At 41.0% G+C, this 25264-nt stretch overlaps 1 protein-coding gene and 1 long non-coding RNA gene across 3 annotated transcripts in view; both read left to right on the top strand.

The window, feature by feature from the left end:
• The first annotated feature begins 217 nt into the window (after positions 1 to 217).
• On the top strand, positions 218 to 9644 carry LOC141003830 (uncharacterized). The gene is made up of 4 exons (XR_012179759.1): positions 218 to 300; positions 3146 to 3310; positions 5548 to 5644; positions 8755 to 9644. It is a non-coding gene; the product is annotated as an uncharacterized lncRNA (long non-coding RNA).
• A 12334-nt stretch (positions 9645 to 21978) lies between these two features.
• kdm6ba (lysine (K)-specific demethylase 6B, a) overlaps positions 21979 to 25264 on the top strand; it is a 100535-nt gene continuing 97249 nt past the window's right edge. The window contains exons 1-2 of one of the 2 annotated variants that reach the window (XM_073474514.1): positions 21979 to 22069; positions 24584 to 24771. The gene's annotated coding sequence lies outside the window, so the exon portion shown is untranslated. Of the gene's footprint in view, positions 22070 to 24563; positions 24772 to 25264 lie in introns of those variants that run through there. The other variant, XM_073474515.1, reaches the window with a different exon arrangement.

Here is a 25264-nt window from a genome sequence, read left to right on the forward strand (position 1 = left end):
ATAGATGATGTGGAGTACGCTCAGTTAAGGTGTACGGAAATACAAACAGATTTCTTTCATCATGATGGCACCTCTTTTTTTTATTATTTCAATTTAAATAACCATTTTATTTATCTCACTTTACTTTTTCTGTAATGCGCTGCATCTCTTCTCCATTCTTTATATGTGAAACCAGATGAGCAGTGGATTGTGTTTAACGTGCCTGTTGCCCCATTGTGCATAGAGGGCATCAACTCTGTTACGGAAGACATCAAGGTGCTCACACTCATCAGTGAAGAGAAAATCTCCACGCCTGAGCAGGTGAGAACAGAACTGTGAATCAGGCTCATGGGCATTTTTCTCTACAGACATATAGTCTTTTCATAGCAGGAAAGCACAGGTGCTACTAATAACATTCAGATGGCTCGCTTCTATTTGAGGCTCCCTGTAAGCCATGACAGTGTGACAGTGAGCTGGCATGAACACAATTAGGCCCCTGGATCCGAAACAGCTCAAATTAAACCAGCCATCAATAGTGCGTGCTTTTCATATATAAGTATTACAGTGGATTTATAGTGGCCACACATACAGTAGATATAATTCATATGTTTTCAAACAACCATGACCTAGGCTTTGCTAACTTCCACCAGAATATCTGAATATGCAATGATCAGAATGTCTCTTTCTTCTGTCCAGCAGCTAAAAGGAAACAAAACTGGGCTGTGTTTGTTTCATTTTAATAAATCCGAACAAAGCAAAACCACAAAGAGGGGTAGGATTAATAGCTTAAAAACTGAGAAGGAGCTTCAAGTGGCTTGATCCATTTAGCTGGCTCACGTAAGAACTGGAACAAAGTGACAGCCAATGAATCACCACCATGCTTGTGTGCCGTACAAGATTAAAAGAGGGAAGGAGGTTTTAATAAAATTTAGCGTACACACTAATGAGCTGAAGGCATCGTCCTCTCTGGATATACTGGGAATAAGCACGAATGTACACAATCAAAAGGTCAATCATTTTTAAGTTAATTAACTTTGCTGTTTCTTTGCAGTTGATGTCAGCACTCGAACAGAGAGAGAACTTCCCTGGTCTTCAAGTGCCCCCATAAAGTTTCAGTGAGGTTGACTTTAGGTGACTGTTGAGGAAAGGTCCATGACAGTCAGGACTCCTTGGTCTTCTTTGGTCTTCAAGTACTGTAGTTCTTGTAAAACTAAAACTATAACTAGAAACTAAAAGGTGCTTTTGGGCTCATTATCCCGCTGCAGTATGAGTCCAGAATGGAGTGGTGCTTCTCCTTGGTCAGGGTGCGTTCACTGTTGGTCGGAAACACTGTGGCATCTGTGGCTCTCCTGTTCATCTCCTTACATACAAACTAATGTTACTGCCATGAATCTCAAACCTGAACTCATCAATAAATAGGACTTTTTTCATCATCCACTGAGAAATGCTGCTATTTATTTGCCAACCTCAAGCGTTTGGACTTGTTTCCATCCTGAGAAGTGGTTTAGAAACTGCTACTCATCACCCCCTCACTACAAGATGGCCTTCTTTTGACAATACTTTTACTGATTTGGATTCTTGCGTTCTTTATTTTGAAAATTCTGTGAAACAAAACAGTTTGCCTTTGGAAATTTGGATTTGTCCCTCTTCATTTGCGTGTGTGTCTCCCCTCTTGTCTTTCCATTATTGGAAAAGTCCAGGTGTGTCCTCCTGTGCCAGACCTCCTTAGCCCTGGGCCGGATCTAATTAAAAAGCATTATAGGATATAAGTACTATAATATGGATTCATATAATCAATATCCTGCATGCTCATGAGGCTGCAACACACATTCTTTCGTAGAACATTATCTATAGATGTCACACATGTACAAATCTCACCCACATGTGCGCAGGCAAGCGCATACATCTCATCTGTCCACTAAATATAACTCTGGATGGGCTGCCATCACTCGCAGCATGAGATGCAGCCACACAGAGATGATTGAGTACAGGTGTTGGGTGTGCATGTGCTTGTGCATATTTCTGTGCGACTGCCTCCATCAAACCATGTCATGGCCGTGAATAGCCTCCATCTCGACTTCACTACAATTAGAGTCAAAGTGCTCAGTGCTCCAAGGCGGACGTCAGAGCTGGATAGCAGTGATGAAGGGCTATTACAAAGCCAGGGTGGATGGTGGCACTCATCACCCCCCCACCTACCCATCTTTACCACAATCACCATAATCACCCCCACAGCCTGGCTCTAACATGGCAGCTCTCTCCTAACCATTCCCCCCTCCTCTCTCTTCTACATCTGTCTCATTTCTTTCTATATAAATCAATTCATATATATATATTGGGATAAGTGCTTCTTATTTATCTTTCTTCTCTCTGCCATTCCTTCATGCACTTTGCTTCCTTTAGTTCATCTGCACATCTATAATGTTTAACTCAACCTCTGAGTGGTTGACTGTTCCCCGTCTATCACTTTTTTCTGTCTGTCTGTGTTTTGGACCACTTTTTCTTCCCATATTTTCCACAACTTAATTCGTGTCTCAGTGAGTGCATTCATTTCAGCTTTTCATATTTGGCACTCAATTCTGTTATTCACATAATGCATTAGTGCTGCTCTCAGTGGACAGTTTTTTTAAGTCAATATCTCACAAAGCTGTGACAAATCACCAGCAAAGTTGATTTTCTTTTATATAGCACGATTTCCAAATTCTCAGAGGAGGAAGAAACTCAAAACACTTGTCTGTATTGCCAGTAGTTATCTAATCAGAGTTTGTCTTATTATGAATGGACTATCCAAATTTCATACTTCAACCCTCAATTCACTCATCACCAACAGATTTCATGATTTGGATATCACAAGTGTAAGGATCGCATCCCTACATTGTCTCAGTCACATGAAGAATAATATACCACAATACTTTCTGATCGGTTGATCAGCTGAAATCACCTACACAAACACAACTTCACTCATATTCACACAACACTTGTTTTCTTTTGATACATTTACTAGCATCACTTAATTGCTGAATTGTATTGTCATATTGTCTTTGTTGTTTCATAACATAAGCAGCATTTCAGAGGTTGACAATGAAACATGCCATTTCATCTTTCTGTATTTTTGTCTCTCTCGCTGTCTCCATTACTGTCCACACCACCTCTGATAAAAATCCAGGACATCATGGAGGGCCACATGGAGGACCAGAGGTGAAACCCACTGTGCTTCCTAGATGACCTCGACATGCCAGCCCATAACCTCCTTGGCTCCCAGCCACTACTCGAACTGTTGCACCTCTGGATCGACTGTGACTGCCAGAATCAGACCCTGGAGTTTGTCAAGGTGAGAAAGGGCAGGAGGGAGGTCTGTTTATAGGTGCGTGCCATAATTGCCTCTGCCAAGAAGGAGATGATGTTTTCACCCATGTCTGTTTGTTGGTTGGTTGGTTTGTCAGCATGATTACACAAAAACTACTGAACAGATTTCCACCAAACTTGGATGGAGGATGGGTGTCAGCCCAAAATAGACCCCATTAACCTTTTGGTGTGGATCCGGATAAAAGGACGGATCAAGGAATTTTTTCTCACGTCCTCTAACATAGGGCTTTTTACGATGTTTTTGTTAATTTCTCAGAAAATAATGCTTGAATCTTGGATACCTAACCCAAACCCTTCAGGGCAGTTTTATAAAGTTCTTTTAGTGAAAATATAGTGTAGAAATAAGCGATAAGTGATGTCAGCGTCAGGTTTGGTTACTACTCTCCCGGACACAGCCAGGTTCAGACAGAAAAATGCTTTCTCTTTTCTTCATCAATCATCAAACTGTGTCTGTACATTTCATCAACGTTGATCATGGTAATCTTCCACCTTTTTATCATCAGACATTTTATCATTGTCCATCACATTTTGTTAATTAAGCTCAACTGTGACTCACACTAATTATGATTATATCCATAATGATAATGATAACCACTGCAAAATTGCACTCTCTCTCAAATCCAACACCCATGAGGTTGTGATTGTCTTCCTACTAATTAATGTCATCTGTCTCATATTTCTTTTGTTCCCTTGTTTGTTTGTCTTGTTTTGTTTTATCTGGCTTTTTCAAACTTTCCTCGCTCTCCACTTAGTGTTCACTTTGTCTTTTTCAATTATCTCTGTTGCTGTCCTGCCTCTAACCTTTCCCATTCCATTATTTTTCAGCACTTATTTCTAGCCCTCTCTTGACTCCTCTCTTCACCCGGCTTGTTGTATCACCACAAAAGAACAAAATAAAAAATTGCTTTAGAAAATGTCTGTAGACATATTGCATGCAGCACTTAAACACCTGACACTTGAGTTGCCTTGACTATTGGATGTGTGAAGTGGACAACATGAAAAGGAATTGTTAAACCCAAAAGCCCCTTGGAGATATTCTGATTTGGGCCACCTCAGAACTGTATCATGCTGTTTCAGCTAGTTTTCCTCCCTCTACAGCCAAGATACACTACACCTTCAGCCTTAGGGATATCTCCAAGGTAAAGAAAAATACATTAAGAGGTGTTGGATTGATACAAGTATACCCACAGCACACACATACATACAGTACCTTTAAGAAAATACAACTGGAGCCTTTTTCACCAAGGGAGTTCCACTTATGAAAGCAAACTCACATTAATAATTCAGGATAGTAGAATAAATGCGGATGGTTACATATTTTCTTGAAATTAATGGAAGACTAATTTCACTTAAAGGTCCCATATTATGCTCATTTTCAGGGCCATACTTTTCTCCAGAGTATTAACATGCTTTAATGCTCATAAAACACATTATTCACATACTGTCCATTGCTGGAGGCTTTTCGCGCCCTTTATGAACGCTCCGTTTTAGTGCCTGTCTCTTAAAAGCACCACACATCCACACAGTCTTGCAAACATATTTAAATGAACAATACTCATAAAATCCCCCTGATGCATCAACCCACAACATCAATTCCACTCGTCAGATTCTCTCCAGTCAAGCCAGTACATTACCACAATCAATAGAAGAGGTCCTCATCTGCTGTGCTCTGGTGTGTCTTTGCTGCGTTCACTGTTTGCCAGTTTTATGATTCAGGCCCAGTTTGAAACTCCTTTGAAAAACGCAGCATGGGGCGCAGCTAAAAGCTCCCCTTTAGCTGAAAGAGAGAAGTTCCCTCAGCACCAGGCCCTGCTCTCTACACACTGCTATCAACATGCCACTTTACCACATGCCACTACAAATCGATAGCACTACATTACTATAGAAACAACATGGATCAACACTTGCTTGTATGTATTGTTGGTTTATAGATGTATGCAGGGATCTCCAGGCACATTGAAGCTCCATGAGGCTCTACATCAATATTAGAACAGATCATGAAAATGTAGTGAAAATTGACTGTAGATTTTGTTACATGCAAAATAATAATGTTCCAACAACATAAGATGATATGTGGAGAAGTATCTGAGTATTTGTAAGAAAGTTATACAAGCCACACACACTATAATTACAAGAATACTGTAATTTAATGATTTCTAATGGAATTTATGATATGGGTAGTATTTTGTGTTACCTCTACAGTTACCCATGCAGTCGATGTGACCCGTCGGCTTAGGGGCAACGTGCTTCTGGTTGGTGTTATCCATCTGTGATGGCCATCTCCATCTGTGATTACCAGGTAAGAGAAATTAGAGAAGGTGAGATCAAACTCACTAGTATCACTTTTACAGAGGTTTGAGAATTGGAAAGCATGACTCTGTCCATCACTTTCCATTCTGGAAGTTACTTCAGTTTGTGGTCTGGAAACTAAAATGAGGAAAGCTCAAACCAAAGATTGAAAGTGAATTTCAATTTTTGCTGAAATACTTCTGCCTTTGGTACAATCAGTTCCTCTCATCACATCTTCAGTCCACTACAATAAAGCGGGGTTTTTTTTCTGTGCTAGCTTTCAGACATCAAGAAGCTGTACCGTTTGACTGGTGTGAACAACCAGCCCACAGTGTTCCTGTTGAATAACATTTTGTAGACAAATCCTTTTTATGGTCAAAGCTGCACATTTGACAGCCTGCTGATTTTCTCAGTTTCTCTCTGTTAAGGTTTGGCAAAAAGGTGGGGACCAAAATGCAGATTCAGAGGCAGGCAGGTTAGAAAAGAAAGGCATGCATTATTTACAATGCCGGAATCCAAAAAAGAGGCAAAAAAAAGTAGGCATACCAAAACTACCGCACGAGAAGAAAATGCATTACCAGGGAACAGACACAGGAAATGCAGAGGTGACACCAGGATGAAAACATGTGAACTGACAAAGAGTAACGAAAACAGGCACAGGCTTAAATACACAGAGCCTAATTAACAAATGAAACACAGGGAAACAGGAAAAAAGCTGGGTAGAAGACAAAGACAGGAATTGTAAAGCAGGAAATAACTAAAATTTAAAAAATGAAATAAAACCTGCAAACCACAACACTATCTCGTATATCAATATGGCTGACCTGCAGTCTCCTCTCAAAATCTTCCACGAGTGACTTACTGTTGGATAATGTGCATCTATAGTTCTTAAAGTTTAATGTTAGTTTAAGTTTAATTGCATTGTACCTCTAGGTATGCAGTGCTCTGTCAGAGTCATGACCAACTAGCACTTAGTTCTCTGTATGACCCCACTGTGAGAGCTCTTCAGGTGGATTGTTTCCTGCAGCACACTGTGACCTATGATATATCCTGGTTAACGACATGTTCTCCCCTACTCTTTTTTTTCTTTTTATGGAAATTAGCACATTATGACGCACATTCCAGTCCTTATTGGCTGAAGAGTCCCAGCACTTCAGCAGCTTCTCTCTTGCAGCTGTATGTGCATTGTTGCCCTGACAGGGCTACTACATGAAACTCCACAGTAGTGTCCATGTAGTGTCCATTAGTCTGTGTGTGTATTAGTGTGTCTATAACTAAACAGATTATTTTGCTATTTACTTATATTAATTGAATGAATATATGCTTTTCACAGAACTCGTTACACTACTCTGCTACTGACTGTTATGTAACTGGGGACAGTGGGTCATGCCTCGCCATGAGACACTGTGTTAACTGTTTGACGCTTGATCTCGAGCAACTGAGGTCTAGTCACTTTTATGATTTCGTGACAAGGACATGAGGCTTTGTGTATTTACAAACAGTGTGGGTGCTGTGAGAGAGAGGGCCAGCTGTCTTCACACACACGTATAGTATGGACACACATTTTCCGTTAGTCATTCTCTCTGTCCTGTGTCACACACATTTTTCTCACAAAAACACCTCTTTCCCCTAAAGTATTGATGGCCTGGTTGTAATTAGTGGCACAGCGTAGTGGTCAGTCATAATACAGCTAATTGGGCTGGCAGGCACTATTACACAGGGCTAATCACCATTCTCTGGGTGACAAGGCATCCTGGCCCTCTGACCACGAGCTGCTAGCAGGATCCATATCACACTGCCAGAGCTCAGGGAGCCCTGCTACCAATTAGCCAGCTAAGCTCACTGACTCACTCTGCTGTACCTTACTGTTGGAGGTTCTTGGGAAATTGGGTCTGTTAAGAGCGTCAGAGTGTCATTCTGTTGAAAGCTAGTCAGTGTTATTTACGCATCTGTTTCAAGGTACCTATCTGAAAAAACAGCCTTTGCAGCAAAAAACACCATTAGTTCAAATTAGTTTAAAGCACATCCAGGGTGCACAATGGCTTTGTTTTTTTCTTCGGTGTTTTTTTCCTAACCAGTTGCCATGTACCTGCACTAGTTCACAGTCCATGTTTCCACAGGGCTACCATGGGGATCATTATACCAACAAATAATATCTGAATAAACTTCTTGTTTGCCAACAGGAACAAGAACTGTCCCTTTTTATTGTGTTACTGAGAAAAATCTTCCTACTAGAAACAATAAAGTTGAAGCTTGCTTTACTGACAGGGTTCTTGTATCAGTGTGTGAGAAAGGCAGTGTGTTCATGCTGCTGTGCATGACAATGTTTCAAGTTTTTGCTGAACTGTGACATAAAAGAACATATGGTACCTTTAAATGATTACTATATTTGAGTTGGGTGTGTATACACTATATTTTACCCCTGTAAATATGTGTATTCTCTGCTATTTCTGACAACTGAGGGTCTGTTAATGGTTGGTTCACTGAGGAGCATCCCTGCTCAGGACTGCTGAGCTTCTTTCCCTTATCTATATCCGATGTTCACCTCCCTTTTCACTGCTTTTTTATTCAGCTCTCTTCATGATTCACATCATCGTGAATCATACATCTCCTTCACCCCTGAATGCCCTGGTTTTAGCCTTCCTCTCTGTTTATTTTCCATCTATTTGAGTGGTAGAATAACTGTAATCAGCTCCAGGAGATGCTAATAGTGCATCCCCTGCGTCACGACTGTGTCTCCTTGTGCGTCACCGCCGTCATCGTTACTGCCTTTAATACCTGTTGCTTCCTTTGTGTTGAGTATTAGTTCAGAAGCTTTGGATGTGATTGAAACTAATGTTTTTTTATTTTATTCGTGTACTTTGATTTGATTGTAGCTCACTTGAAAACTCAATTACCCAAAGCCCATCACAGTGTTTCTGTTAGGTGTCAAGCGTCTTGAATCATCTTGAGTCATACATTCTAGGCATACTGTATATGTAAATGATCTATAAGGCTACAAATCTACATAGAAGTTCTTTGTATATTGAGTTTTATCTGCTCACACATATTTAACAATTAGATATACAACCTACACGTAACATCCTCCACAGTGTTAACACTGCCCCCTGTTGTCCTCAGGATGTGAAAGTCAAATGAAGTGTCTCTACCAGCTGGTGACGGAGGCTCGGTTCAACTGCTGTCTTCTACAGGAAGCTGCTCTTCTCCCTCTGCTTTTGTCACAGCATCCTGCTGGAAAGGAAGACATTTCCACAGCTGGGCTGGAACATTGTCTATGACTTCGGTGATTCTGACTTTGAGGTCAAAGCCTTATCTGATACTGAAGGAAATAGTAACAGCTGTTGGATAGAACAGAGCAAAAATAGAAAGATTACTCTCTTGTTCAGCCCAGTGAAGATGCTGGTGGTAGCTACTGAATGATGCAGTGAAGATGACCTGGATTTGGTTATGGTTATTTTGGACTGATTGACTGTAATGTATGATTGATGCTCATACTAAAATATAATGACAACCTAGTTTAAATGTGGAAAATTGAATCCTACTTACTGCATTTGTCAACCTTTTTCCCTCTCAAGGTCTACTTTGTGTAGCAGAGAATGTTTACTTGACATTGGTCTGTATCTTGCCTCAGTCTGTTAAGATTATCGTGTTGACCCCCCCGAAGGTGAGTTAGTCTGCTGAGTCTGCACCTGGATGAGTATGAGGATATTCCCTGGGATGCAATGAAGTGCCTCATTTCTGGGGTCAACTATGGAGGTCATGTCACAGATGACTGGGACAGACGTCTTCTAACCATATACATCGATGACTACTGTGATGCTGCCATAAACCAGCCCTTCTTCAAGTGAGACACTGTAACACTCACCAACACACATTCATCCTCCCACATTGTAGTGAACCAGTATAAATGTAGCAGGAGTATAAATTCAAGTGCATGCTCCTAATATTTTTGTTTTCAGTTTTAGCAGTTTTATTGTTTCTCTTTTGAAAAAATAAAAAATAAAAATATATTTTTGGTCAAATACATGACCCAGGCACATCACAAAGTCCAGAAACTGCACAAACATCTGACACACTATTTACACTATAAACTATGTAGTTTACATACTTAATCATATATCAAATTTGTTATGCTAGATATTCTGAGGTTGTCTCTGGGTTGAATGAGGCCCGCAGGCCACCAGTTGAATAGGCCAGGCATACAGTGACCTTGAAAAGACATTACCACCTGGTGGAGGCAAACTACAGCTTCAACTGGCTGTGGAAGTTCCTCGCAGGTCACAGAGTGCCAGCACCATCAAGTGGACAATCAGATTAATTACAATTTAAGAAATGCAGACAGAGTGTTGTACTTGAAAACTGTCAACAGCCCTGAGCCCATTGTTTTAAGTCTTTTTTTTTTTTAAATTGTTTTAATACTGCCACAAATACTGTGTCCACAGACTTCACTTCAGACAGAATGGGTTACAGGTGTGTACAGGAGGAGGTTGTTTTAGGTATATATAGATACTTATTTTTGGGCATTTATATTATAGGAGTTTTTTATTGCTTGTTGTCAAATTAGAGATGATGAGATTTAAATAATGGCTACAGTAAAACTTGGTTGTGGGTCACTGTATTGGCAGGAAATACACTTAAATACTGTGTTTCAGAAGTCTTAGGAAGTTATGTGCCATTTAAACCAACTATTAATGGTTATAGAATAAATGGAATGAAAATGCAGTATCTTTGTTAACAGCATGACAGATTAGATGCATATGTAAAGCACTAGCTATTTATATCATTAGGTGCACAGATAGGAGTATATTCCGTACGTCCTGAAATAAGTTCAAGTTTCAGATCTTCATGTTGTTAAATGAACATGCAGATGAAGTGAGTCCAGAACATGCAAATGGTCATTTTCAACCATATAATTATACTTTTGTTGTAAATCAAAACTGTATATATCACTGACTTTGTGTTCTGTCAACCCCTTTATCTGTCAGGTTGACCCCCTTAACCTTTCATTATGTCTCCTGTGAAGGTCCCTAGTTCTCGTACAAGGAACATATCAGCACGCTCCCAACCACAGAACCACCTGAGGTGTTTAGCCAGCACTTTAATGCCGACATTAGTAGCCAGATCACTGAGACTGGGAAAATGTCTGACACCCTGCTCTCCCTGCAGCCCCAGGTTGCCTGCCCTACTGCTGCAGGGGCCAGGCCCTATAGAGAGGATAAGATGAGGGGGAAGCACAGAGAGAGAGAAGTGAGAAGAGGAGGGCAGAGGTGATTGGTCATGTTGAAATACACAACTTCATAGACTGGCATAAGACGAGACACGCATTTTTATATCCTCACCATTGTTGAGCAGTAGATTGGGCCGTACAGTATCAGCTCTATTACAGAGTGTAGAGATTAATTCAAGCAACTCCATGTAGCTAGAACTTGGGAAACATTCTGTCCTTTGTAAACCTAATACTGTACTGTTTATGGCAGTAAAAGTAAAATCACAGTCCGCAACATATTGGGAGCATATACTCAATAACTGTTGAAGATCAATACTGCTTGGAGAAAATGTGACAAAAATAAAAAGTTTATACAATTTGAACAGGAATGGATATACTGTAATATCCTACCATCTAAGTACATATTAGGTAAGCCCTTTCCATCACCAAAGGGCTAGAGTCCGTAGTAATCACAACACAACACAGAAATAACACAACTGAGATCATGATCAGGTTGAACGAGGAAGCCAGTAAAGCAAGCTGCAAGTTTTTACTTGCATATCTTAGATGTTCAGCAATGATGTCATATCATCTTCTAGCTTACTTAATCTTGACAACGCTTCATCAGACTTCACTCTCAAACCTTCAGTTAAGTCAACAACAGTAAAATACTTCTCTCTCACTGCAATGTGGAGTTCAGCCAAATGTTCATTCCAGCCAGGTTTAACATGTAACAATACCCCGATAGCTCTAAAAACAGCAAAGTGGCTTGTTTTATCACCAGTATGCCTGACACTGTTTTCCTTTTCGTATGTTAGATTAGTTCAGAGTCAGACCTATGGCGTTTGCGGTTGCTTTCATCGTGTTCACCCATGTGGGTGCCGGATTGGCACAACGCAGCTTGTCTTTCAGATACACACAAATTAAATGTGTCAAAAGCATATTAGCACATGTGTACTTCTCACATCCTCAGTGCCCAGGAGTTTGGTTTTCCTCCTCCTCATTTGGATGAGGCTTGTGGGAGTCAAACATTTGCTAACTCAGCAGCATGATCACATGCTGATCTTTCTTTTCAACCAATTCTTATAACATGTCTAGAAGGATCTGTGATAGATATGTATTTGGCATGGCTGTAGGGATGGCTGTAATGTCAGTGCCAAGTGTGTTTTTGAGGCAGACCAGTCAAAACTCAGAGCAATTAGCTTAAAAAGTCTCTCTTCATGAAGCCAATGTCCATATTTGACATATTTTCCCAGCAGTACTGGGACATAAATATGGTAACACAACACTGCCAGATGGTCATCTGTGTGATAAGATACAGATCTAGGAATTTGTGCTTTATGGAGAACACTGTGCTGTGTGGTATTTTAGGACAGAGGGTACCTTTGGATGCTGTAGAACTGAATCACATCTTTGCAATCAGCATTTCATCCTGACTCCTACTCTTCAAGTGTTCTGTTAGTCCAAGAAAAAGGTCTAAACACATGTATTCAATAGAAGTCCCACATGTTGATGCCACTCAGGTGCCATTTTGGTTTGAGTTGAAGGAAGAACGATCTCTCTCTGAAGTCTCCACCTCCAAGTCTTGGAGACTTTGTATGTAACACTGTGATCCTATCCTCTCACTGAAGTTGCATGGGGATGGGGGCCAGAGTGGCTGAGACGGAGACACCATTCAACCTATTACAAGACACTATAGCATCAAAATGATTTTGAAGCTGTTATCTTAAGGTAAGGAACATTACATAATGGCTGTTATATAACAACGCCGCTAGTTTTTCCTTTGCTTTATCTGTCACTGTTGTGGAATGGTGCAGATGGATGTCAGTGGTCCAGCTGATAATGACTTTCAGCAATGTAATCTCATCACCCAACTCATTTTTAGTGGTTCTTGTGGTTATTGGATTATGTCGGAGTATGTGCGTGTGTGTTTTGGAAAGGATTAATATCAACAGTCATAGCCTGAAGTACTTTAAGTCCTCCAGTTTTATGCAGCTCCATGATCTGACTCTCCAGTTTCATCTCTGCAAGCAAATACTTCTGTATTTTCATCTGTTTTCGTACCTCCAGGACAACCCGGACTGAAAGAGATCCAGAGATACAACTCTCTGCTGGACACCATCATATATGAGCTACAGCCTGTAGTGACATGGTAAGATATCAGCATGTTTTCCAGATAAAATGAACTGCAAGTGAACTGAGAATTAAGTTAAGAAATTCATGACATCTGGTCAATTAGCAACATTGCTTTCTGCCCTAATGTGGTGGTCAATTTGAGGTGGGTTAACCAACTACACAAGTGTATTTAATTGCGAGACAAAACTCAAAATAAACCGGTGATTTTCAAGCAGTGCAACAACAGGGAGAGGAGAAATGTTTAACTTAATACTAATGTCTTGGCAGCCACAACTCTCACCCAATCATCCAGCCCGTTTGTTTGGACCACCATGTCTGAGTGCTTGCTGCAGACGAGGAAGCAGTGACAACTGAACTACAGTTAAAAGTGGGTAAAAATGACAGATTTGTTGCTGTAACTGTGTATGTTTGTGTGTGAGTTCCTCCCTGGTGGAGCTGGAGAAAGGGATCAAAGGCTTAGTGGTGATGTCATCCAGCTTTGAGGGGACCTTCAACTGCATCCATGACGTCCGTGCACCACCGCTGTGGGAGAAGGTGCCAGACACTCAAACATAAAGAGCACACACAATGACGCATGTCGTCTTTAAGGCCTCAAGTTCTTTTGAGGTTACATAGAATTAATGAAAACAAAAATACTTGAGACGTTATTCTCAACTTCTTTCTTGGTGTAATGTGTAGACGATGCACACACACACATACTTTCAGTGTGATGCACATACAGTATGAGAGCCTTCTGAAGTGAGACTGCACCTGCTACCTTCCTTACATCTTACTTCATAAAGCGGGCACGCAGACTGCATGAATAAGTGCTGATAGGATCAATAATATTGAGACAGGTGGTCTTTGGAGAATTGAGTGGACTTGAATAACACAGGGCAAATCTTGCTGGCTCAAGATTGAAATTATAAAAAAGAATGCTTTGATAAAGAAAGCAAATCATGAACTCATCCAAGGTAAACAGTGAAGCAAATGTAGCGTCTATTGCTTTGGCTTCACTCTACTGTATAATCAAGTTTTGTCCAAGCATGTCTGTGAGCTTCACAGATAATGTTTCAGTACAGACACACACATGTTTATTTTTCTTTTCCATAACTTATTCTGACTTCATTTGTAGCTAAGCCTTTTTCACTACAACAAATACGACACATTTCTATGGTGTGCCGAGACCATGCAGTTATTCACTCTCTCTTCACTCTTGTGTATTGATCTGTGTGATTGGGATCTGATCAACACTGATATTCTGCTGCCTTCAGCCAGTCAAACAGCTGCAGGCCTGTCTCTGTACTGACTCACTGGGCTGTTATTAAAGGTGTATTTATCCATCACTCTGCCTGGCTGCACATACGCACACTTATTGTCCTCCTCTGTCCACACACACACACACACACACACACACACACACACACACACACAGAGTGATGGGGCTCTGGCAGCATTCCAGCTGTAATTCTGTGCGAACACTCCATTCTGGCTTCATTATCACTGGACCTCTCTTTACAGTGGAGGGAGAACACAGGGTGCTGTCGGCCAAGGTCAAGGGGCTAGAAAAGATTCAAGTGTGTGTGTGTGTGTGTGTGTGTGTGTGTGTGTGTGTGTGTGTGGTGTCTGAGTCAGTGGAATGTGTGTGTGAGCAGGGGTCATTCAGGGCACTTCATGTTTATCTTCAAGTGTCTGATTCTGTCCTCGTTATGGGCTGTGCACGGAAGCATGTACGCAGTTGCATGTGTATGTTTGTGTGTGTGTGCATGCATGCATGTATTTGTGAGTAGCTGCTCATCAGGTGTAGCATACCTTAGCCCTTGGTGGCAGAACAAAGCCAGCGTCTGTGGATTAATCGTGGTGTAATAAGCAAAGTAAACCTTCCAAGGCTGCTCCACTTTCCTGAAAAGACCCTGAGCTCATTGTGCTTCAGCCAGCGGCTTATTACTGCTGGGTGTACTGTATGTGCATCCGTGTGTGTGTGTGTGTGTGTGTGTGTGTGTGTGTATATCTATTTCCTTTTATAGGAGTATTGGACAGCTATTAGCACTGCTGCCTCCAGCTGAGCTTCTCTATTTTACCACTGGGTCTCTTTTTCCATCTAATTCATCTCAGTCTTAGTCTCATTCCTTTTTTATCTTCCATCTAGTGTTCCCTCCACTCTGCTCTCTTCTTTCTATCCATCCCTTCATGCCTCATCTGGTCCAAGCAGCAACAACAGCCCCTCATAGACTCTCTGTCCTGCTTATTTATCCCTCCATCCCTTCATCCCTCTCTCCTCCGCCCCTCCTTGGCATGGCAGCCTGTCATTAGTTCTGAGCTCACCGACTCATGGCTTTAATTTTGGCCGGCCTGCCTCTCAGTCTCTGGCCATTATGTATCTGGTTTCTTCACATGGGTCTGCTGCATGTTTCTGTGTAAGTGTTGAGGGAATGTATTGCATATGCGCATGTAAAAAGTGTAAGAGGTATCCATTTTTAAATATTTCTATGGTATAATGAAGAGTTAAACTTAAACACTGACACCAGTTTCACTCTAAAAGACTTCCCCTTGGAAAGTTTGGTCTTCAGATTTATGGAAGCTTGACTGTGAAGTATGTTTCATGGGGCTTTACACTGGCCCCTCTTCTCATTTCTCACTTTGTACATCCCTGATTCCTTTCCTCGCCTCCTCTCCTTGCATCTTAGTCCCTGCCACATGAGTTGCTAGCAGAGGAGGTGAGGAAGAGACAAGAGGAGAGAGGATTAGGGGCAACATGCATTCAATTATAATGAGACATCCATGCTTCAGAGCCATATTTTAACCAACATTAATTAGATATGACGTGTGGCACAGCTGCATCATCGGTCCGTTGTTTTGTCATAGTCTACTGCTATCCTTCAAAATGATACACTGAGATCGATTTTCAGTTCACAGGCAGGAGGAAAGAGGAGACGAGGAGGCACAAAATAGAGAAATAAAAGCCCTAAGGCAAGGTCTAAACCAGACAAAGCAAGCAACACATAGTGAAGATTTGTATGCATGTTGCTAAGTCATGTTAATATTAGCATGCTTTTCTATATTCCTGCAAATCAAAAACTATTTTAAAAGCACGGGCTTCACGCTTGCATTTATAATATATGTTGTGACCATCGCTTGGTGCCAATTACATTTATTTTTGCACTCAAACTATAGTGAACTGTGCCACCTGTGCTGCTTGAGATTGACAGTGTAATTGCTGTTCTGTTATATATCTTTGTACATTAGTTATTTTTGTATTTTTAAGTGTCAGACAAGATATGCAAGGCTGGCATCACTCATTACTTTCCGTGTCTTGTAGACTGAAAGGATAATCAGTTACTTGGAAATGTAATCATTAACTGATCATGAAAATAATTGTTAATTGTTATTTTACTTTTATGTACTACGTAATAGGGTAGATATCATTGGTGATACTATTTGTCACATATCTTTCCTTAAAATCACACTTGTGTGACAGTAGATTGTTTTGTAGGTTCTTGTTCATCTTCTGCCAATATCAACCAAAGGAGGTAAAAGTTGTCATATTAGAATTTAAACATTAACGTCTCACTTGTGAATTTTCACACAATCCTCTCACAAAACTCCTGGATCCTCTCAGAGTGTTAGTAAGACCTCAACGCTACTGCACTTGTCCTCGTTCACATTATGAACAACTGCCAACAGCTGGAAGCATGAATGACTGTAGATTTGCCATGTCTCTCTGCATCACTCTCTCTGTGGCCACTAGGTGTACCCCTCACTGAAGCCCCTGGCAGCGTGGACCAGGGATCCTTGCCAGCAAGTCAATCAGTTTGCATGCTGGGCAGAGACAACCCAGCCGGCTTCACCTTTCCCAACGGTTTCCTCGCCGCTGTGCTGCAGTCCACCGCTCCACAGCACAATGTGAGAGTCTACACAGCCACATGCACAGAGGCAGAAAGACTGTTATGTAGTGAAACACTGCATATGTGATTGATGAGTGTATCCAGTAGATGTTTTAAAGGGTTTCATGAAACCCATTCATTCAGCTGTGTGATTCTGGAAATGAAATCAGAATGTTTGCATGATAACAACTGCAATTCAGTTTTCACACCTTTCACTCAATTGCGATCTGTTTCATCTTCACAACACAGACAAAACACAACACTGCAGTCAGTCTATTGTGCTGGTTTGGCAACCTGCTGAACACTCTCCTCTCGCTCTTTTGAGTCCATACATTAATCTCAGCATCTCACAGCCAACAACCACTGCACTTAATGTTCTACACTAAGAAACCACATCAGTCAGTTATACTGTTATTTGAAAAAGCTATTCTTTACTGCATGATTGGACATTTGCAGAGGTGATAATAACAGTTAACACTGTGTTAAACTGTTCTTGTCGATATAAGTGGACACGCTGTCTCTGGAGCTCCTAGTGTCCACTATGGCTGATGGCACCCTCCTTTACCCGCCCAAGGTGACCCCCTATACACACATTTCTATTTCCATAAAGATTTACATAAACTTGACTCTTTCCTGAGCCATTAGCTTTCAGCTGTCATCGCCGCTTTCCATCACATTTTTCATTTCTACTCAAACATTGACCCCTGTGTGGTTTTTCCTGTATTTCCATTCAAAGCAGCACACCACTTTGTGCCTCTCTCTGTCCATTCCTCAAACCTGCTTATGCATTTTAATTTTTTTATGAGGCAGTTTTACAATTCAAATTTTGACATTGCTGGAAAATGTTTTAATTTGTCCAATTTCTCCCACTTCAGAATTTATGCCATTGTGACTCATGATCTTATTTTACTCTGTGATTTTATTATTTTACTTTTTCCATCTTCTCTGTGCCTCCAGTCACTTCTCACTTCTTTTTCTCCATTTTATCACCATATGCTACTCCAAAACCAATTCACACTTCCATCATTTCATGCCTTTTGTGCTGCTTCCTTCTTGCTTCTTTTTACTTGACTCTATTTCCTTTCTGTTCAAACTGATCTCTCCTTTTTCTCCTTTTCCTTTTTCTCTGCCAGTTTCCCTCCTCCCTTTTTCTCCATGTGTTGTGTCTTTCCTTCCTCCTTTATTGCCTCTTCTCTGCACCATCTTTCCCCTTGGCAGTTTTTGCCACTTCTCCCTCACTCTCTACCACATTACCTACCCTCACAGCCCATTCTCCTCTCATTTCTATGCCACCCCTGTTTTTCCTCTCCCTTTTCCTTCCATCTGCCATCTCTCCTTTGTTTTCCTCTCCCTTCTCTCCTCCCTCTCCTTCCCTTTATTTTACCCCCTGCCTCATCTTCCCTCTCTCAGTTTCATTACCAAATTGGCATGGTCGTTTGTCATGAACATTTTCTCAAAAGCTGTATGCAAGGTGTCACCTCCAAACAAGTGTTTATATCTCTTGACTCTCCCCATCCTGCTTCTTCCTCCTCCAGGGTGGAGTATACTCCTGTCTGGTGGTCTGTCTCATCCACTTCAAACCTGTGGAAAAACCGCAAGAACACAGCCAAGAGTGAGTTGTTTGAGACTCATAGTCAGGGACTTTTTACTCCGTCCCACCAGCTGTCTTTCCATCTTCTCTTTTTACATGTCACGCCCTGTGATTTCACTGTCTCAACAGTGTGTCTGCATGTCTTGTGTGCATGTGTAGGTACTGTGTGTACCTGTTTCTACTGTACTGTCTGTAGGGTTGGACATGTAATACAAAAAAAAGAGTAATTCTATAATAGTTAAATTTTCAAGGATTACTTGATTGAATTTTTGATTGTGTGTTTAAAATATGTCAATTTAATTTTTTGCAGTATTGCAGTATTTTCAATATTTGATTTTGAAGTATCCTAAATATTCAGATTGCATTTCATTTTATGTCAAAAAATGTTTTCTTAAAATGTCATGTAAGTTTTATTCAGGAACTGACTACATTTCAAAGTAATCTGAACCAACCCTGACTGACTGTTACTACTTCCTGGTGTGTTCAGATAGGGTAGGCCGAGCATTTTTTGCAGTCAGACTCTGACCACTTTGCTTCTACTGATGTTTATTAAAATTTCATCTGTGCCCCTTTGTGCTACAAGGCTACAATAGATAGCAAACTAAATTCTAACACTGTGTATTTCATTGACAATTATTATTGTGACAATAGTTATCTTTGATGGTGGCTTTACCTGCAACCATTTTTGTAAAAATAACCATCCAATCTACTTCTATTCCAAAAATGTTCCTTATTACCTTGGTAATCACTGTGTTACTTCTCAAATGTATTGGATTCTGTAAAGCAGGTTTTACCACCTGGGGCTTAACATAAATGGACTGAGTCATACTTTGAGCCTTTGAAGTGGCTCTGACACAATTCCGGTGAAGTCTCTTTCTCTTCTCTTTCCTTTTTGTTTCCTTCCTCTGCCGTCAGCTGACCGATTATTCACTCCTCTTCACAGACATGCATCAGTCTTTCCATGCTGACCCTCTTTCACCCTGCTCAAACATAGACACTTACACACCAGCAGCCACACACACATCAACAGGGAAAAGTCTTACTGTGAAGTGTTGTGTTTTAATGGAAACTTGCTTCTTGGCAACATCTGGATCAAGTGGCTGTCTGCTCATGTAAGTATCTGTTGAGCTCATGAAATTGTTTTGTAATCTGATGAGCTGTCATCTATTTTATGTTAACATAACGGAGCTGACAAAACATTTGTGTGAAGGCAGCCCTGGGCTATAAAAAATATGTGCTAAATTACATCACTGGGAATAAACACATTGATTTTCAAATATTTTTTATGAATCCTGCAAGATATCACTTCCTGGGTTCTCGTCCTGGAAATATAAAGCAAATTAAAATCTGAAAAAAAGTGTACAGTTATTGGTTATTAAACCAAAGAATAATATTTCAATTTTGTAAAAATTAGATTCATCCTTGGTTTGGTACACTCATACACAAAAAACTCCCACACAGTAACCACACACACACAAACAATGCAGTTAATCAAGGTGAGGTAAAGGATATTTTTATGCTAATACTCATTTCCCCCAAGCTGTAAAAGAGGACAGAGGGAGGGAGCGACTGAAGGAGAAATGAACCTATTCAAACAAATGAATTCTAATGAAGCTTTGCAGACAAGACGTTTGGAGTCGCTCGGCGTTGTGAGAGAGAGAGAAGGCCCGGACTTCCCCACTGGAAAGAACTCAGCCCAAAACTCCTGAAAGGGAGGGAGAGAAAAACAAGAGAAGGACCCTGGAGAAAGTGAGCCGGGAGGAAGAATGGTCCAGTAATGAGAGAGGGGGAACCAGGGAGGGGGGGCTGAGTTCAAGGTTGTATTCAGACGTAAGGATTGTCCCCCTGAAAGACCGAACACAGACTTCCTCAGGGTTTAAGAGCCTCTTTATCAGACCCAGGTCTCTGTGTGTGTGGCTCTGGTTGGGTGGGAGATGGAGAGGGGGGGGGGCACTCATAGCAACATGCTGAATTCAAATTCAAATTGACTTATTCTCAGGCCTAGTTGTAACAATAATATCAGACTTTGGAGGTGTATTATGGATAAAAGCTTCAACTGAAATGAGCTAGAATGTAAATGTGGTGTGGAAACAGTTGAGACGTGCTTGTTATGTGGTGGTAATAAACCTTCCTGTCTAATTGGTGGAATGGATTTGTGCGTATTCCTGGACAGGAATACAATATCCAAAGTGCAAATTTAGAGTGCTTATCATTTTGTAAGAGGTGCTATCTCTGTGTCCAAGCAGTGCATGTCTTATTTTAGAGCCAAGCTTTTCAAACGCTCCCCGCCCGCAGAAATATTCATTTCTTGAGGGCATTGGAAGCCAACTTCTTCCATCTGCTTATCTACTTAGAAACTGTAAACCAGCCGCTTCCAAACTCATGTCTTTTGAAGAATGTGGACATTCATTGATGAAGGAATCTTAAGTTTTTCCTGTGATAAGGACCTATGAGAGCCATTCTTTTAAAACTTGTACACCATCTTTTAAAGTGTTGTCTGTCACATTAGAGGATAATCTTTGGGTTAAATGTCTAATCAGGTCACAGTGTCTCCTGTTGAATATATTATCAGTGAAATTAAAACCAATCAGCAGTTTGCGAGGCACCCCTTGACAACACTTGCAGCACCCTGGGGAGCCAGCTGAATCTCTGTGTGGGAGCCGCTTGCCTTGATGGGTTTGCCTTGTGCTTTAATTTGATTTCCCAACATGCTCCTGCCCTAGTTTTCAGTTTCTTGGGAAATGACAGGGACCTGACATGATCTCTAAAGCACAACTTTTGATTCCTCTAGTGGCTCTTGCCCTCCCCCTTAGTAACCACCTCCAATGGAGAGCTTGACTCTTGAACCAAATAGTTCTACAAGGAAAACCTGGGGTCCAGTTGTTCTCCGCTGAATAGTAGTTAATAATGGAATTTGGGCAAGTTGTACAGTGTGTTTGCCAATGACTATGGAGGCGGGGCAGTGAATGTCCAAGACTCTTCCACCGAAAATAAACCTGCATGAGGGAAGAGAGAGAAGGAGAGAGAGAAAGGGAGAGGAGGGAGGGAGGAGGAGGAAGGGAAAGAGCCTTTCAACGGGGACAGAAGGGAAAGAGTCTCCGTTTCAATGGAATAAAAACTGCGCAATTTCTTTAAGGACTGCCTGCTCTGATCGCGGTGGACGGTTCTTCTCTCGGAAATGGATATCAGTTGTGTTTTTGGATGATTAGGGAATCCGTGCCCATTGCAAACCCCCGCTGCCTGCCTTGTGAGGCTACAGAAGCTGGCGATTTTTTTACCAGATGGTCTTCAGAGGAGGAAACGAGCTGTGCAATCATTTAGCAAAGGCGATATGACTGTGCAGAGATGCAAGATCACTGATGAGTCTCTCCGTCATGCCTTGCCCATGGGCGAACACATCCACATTTTCTCAACCTGGGCTGTGATCTATCTGCGTGTACAGTGCTCCCCGTGTCGACGTTTGCACCTAAACGCCTTATGGATGGTTGAATGGGGCTTCATGTTTTTTGGGAGAGGGCTTTTTAGGGGGCTGCGTCATCCGTGGCTGGGGAAGGAGATGGACCGCTTTGCAGATTTTCCACTATTACACGAGAGTCTGCACGGCACCTCCCCAGCACATTTTTGGATTGCACATAAAAGGTAAGCATTACGCACAGTTATGACTCTATCAGGAGTACATGCATGCTGACATGTGAGGCTGTACAGCCCGTGTTACCTAATTGTAACAGGGGAACCAATCAGACTCCATTGAAAACAACCTGAACTACAGTATCCTCATCCTGTAATAAATCTTAAAGGACACGATCAACATCACGGCAAAAAAATGCGATACATTAATACGATAATTGTAGGCTGAAGTCAAGATTTTAGCAGAGCAGAAAAACTGCATTTGTATGAAAATAGAAGGTTTTATATTCGTGATAGTTAAGGAGACGATGTGATCGGATGCGTATACAGTGAAATGAGCCACACAAGTCTAACTTTACATGAATAGGGCCGATAAGTTTCCATACTGCAGCAGTCTCAGGTTTCTGTGCTCCTGACAGCTGTTTTGTCTCTTTTTCCCCGACATTCATATTGAAACTGAAGTTGGTGATGTCATGTTTTTTACGGTAAGGAAAGGAAGCGTTTTACGGGAAGGTAGAGTTGGTGATGTCGCAATCGCCCTGTGTTGATCTCGATTACACGTTTAAAAATGCACGAAAATGCGATGGATCGTGTCCGTGGGCGTGATACACAACGCGTGGCTGTGATATTGTGCGGGTTTAGGGGGTCGATTTGCGGCTTGGTGAATGAAATGCGGGCTCAATGGTTTTGGAAGAAGGAGTGTCGCATTTTCTTTCTGAAATGTCATGTGGTGAAGTTGTGGCGGGTTCTCTACTATTTCCAGGAAGAGCGTTTGAATTCTCTTCCCTTCTGTTTTTTCTCCTGTCTCCACCCCTCTTCTGGTGGGTCCTGTTGCACGTCGGCGATTTTGCCACTGGGTGGCGACTCAGGGCAATGAATCACTCAAACTACAGCTGAACTCTCAGCGACAAGTTAAAGTTATGCGTTATTCTAATTTACGCTACTTTGTCAAACAAATGCTAATTGAAGCCGAATTGATAGCACTACCCACCCCTAACCCTCATTATCCAGTGGTAAGTAGCACATCTTGAAATGTTGCTCGGGACCCACAATGCACCTGTCAAGCACAAAACCTGAAGACCTGTAATACATTTGTGTCGACATTACTTAAATAATTATAAAGAGGGTGAGCTGTGTGTCAACACTACAAAATGACACAATTAGGTAAGATAAGATATCAGTAGGAATAATAAATTACTTAATTTTACTTTGTTGTTGATGAATTTATGTCCCACAATGCAGTGCGACTAGAGGAGCCGCTCACAGCTGCAACAAATTAAAACAATTGTGGCCAGTGACGGGAAGGCTCCAGGAAGACCACACAAAGCAGATATTAATTGAGTTTATGCATTTATTTATGTATTTATTTTTGTTAATTTCAAAAGTTTAAGGCTTAACAGCATCTTTCCAAGGCCGCAGACTGAAGTCCCCCGGTGGGCGGTTAGTGTAAAAGGCTTAATGTTAGGGAAACACGGTAAAGTGCTTATATGTATTTCCTAAACTAACTAGTTTAATTGCAAAAACTGTAAATATAGTGGGGCAGCTAACATTTTACTGTGCCAACATTAATAATTCTGGTCTTTTAGACATACTTGAAAGTCTTGTAACATCATTTCAAGGTGCTACGCTTAACGATTGTATTTGGAAATTTCTAAGCTAGAAATGACTTGCTGCGTTAAAAATGAACAAAATGGCTTCTCTGCCAAACTGAGAGTGAAACAATAGTAGTAGCTTAACTGCCAGTTCCCCATAATACACAGGCACACCACTGTGACATGTAGCCAACACTGTTATAGTATGAACATTTTCTGTGTGGCACCTTCCTCACAGTCCCTCTTCGTATGAAAATACCACTTCACTATTTGTTCACATAAAAATAGAGCCCATAGTGTTGCTTACGGACCCCTAAGCAACACACCTGTTTCCGGGACAGTACATACTGTAGATCATATGACTTGTATTGTTTATTGTTGTTTAGTGGCCTCAAATACCATCTTTCACTTGCCTGCTTGCTGTTCTTTATATCTCCTTCTCTGTATAATTGACAAATATTTGAGGGGGCATTAATACTTTAGGTATTGAGGCTTTGACCTAGATTAACATAATGAAAGGATTACATGTCAACACTGAGGCAGTGCATCATGTACGCATACACTAGTGAAGAAAGTTATATTAACTGTAAATCTTGCTGAAGTGCAAAAGTGCGTATTCTCCCCTAGATGGCGACACATTCGTAGTCCAAACATGGTCTAGTCTTTAGGGAACAGCTGCCAACTCCTTACAGCGCAGTTGTGAAAAGGCAGGTCTCTGAACACATTGTTACATTTTGTGAATTTGATCAGAACATAAAACCACCATATTAATTGCAGTTGTAGTTCAGGGTTTATTACCAAAATGGCCATGTAGATGTACTTGACAGACAGTGATATTAATGACTGTTCTCAAATGTTAATATTCTTCATAATTACTGCCTCATTTTGTAAATTTCTGATCAAAAAGATGAATATATATCTTTCCCATTCACAGAGAAGGACTGAGGAACATGGCCAAGCCTTGCTGTGCTGTGTTTGAGGAACCACCAGGGCCTGACTGAAGCCATGAGTGAAATGGCTTACATGACCTATTGTAGGCACAAATGGGCAAATGTTAAATCAGCCGCTCAAGATGGACTGTACATTGTGGGAATGGAAAACACTGATGCCTCATTAGTGATGGTAAGATGGACATAGCAGCTAGATAGTTTCATTTAAGAACATTGCTCATACACAGCTGTCAACTAATAATTGTTGTCATCAATGATTACCATCACGAATAATTGTTTAGTCTGCAAAATATAAAGAAATGTTATAACCTTAAATTGATCTTGAACCAGATCCATTTAAGATTTGTGAAACCATCCAATGTTTCCACCACCAGTTTTGAGCTGAACCATTCTAACAAGGATGTATTATCAAGGGTTATGGTTAGGGCATTGTACATTGTACAACAACCTGTAGAATATGACCGGCCCACTTCAGTTTACACTTCAGGTTAATGAAAACTGGCTATTATAACAGTAAACAGCAGTCAAAACCTAAATACTCTTCATTCACAATCATGATGAAGAAAAGCAGCAAATCTGTACATTTAAAAAGCTGGAACCAGCAAAACTTTGATATTTTTGCTTAAAAAATGACTGAATTGATTGATTATCATAATACTCTCGAT

The sequence above is a fragment of the Pagrus major genome, chromosome 10 (assembly GCF_040436345.1).
Source record: "Pagrus major chromosome 10, Pma_NU_1.0".
In the NCBI taxonomy this organism is placed as follows: Eukaryota; Metazoa; Chordata; class Actinopteri; order Spariformes; family Sparidae; genus Pagrus; species Pagrus major.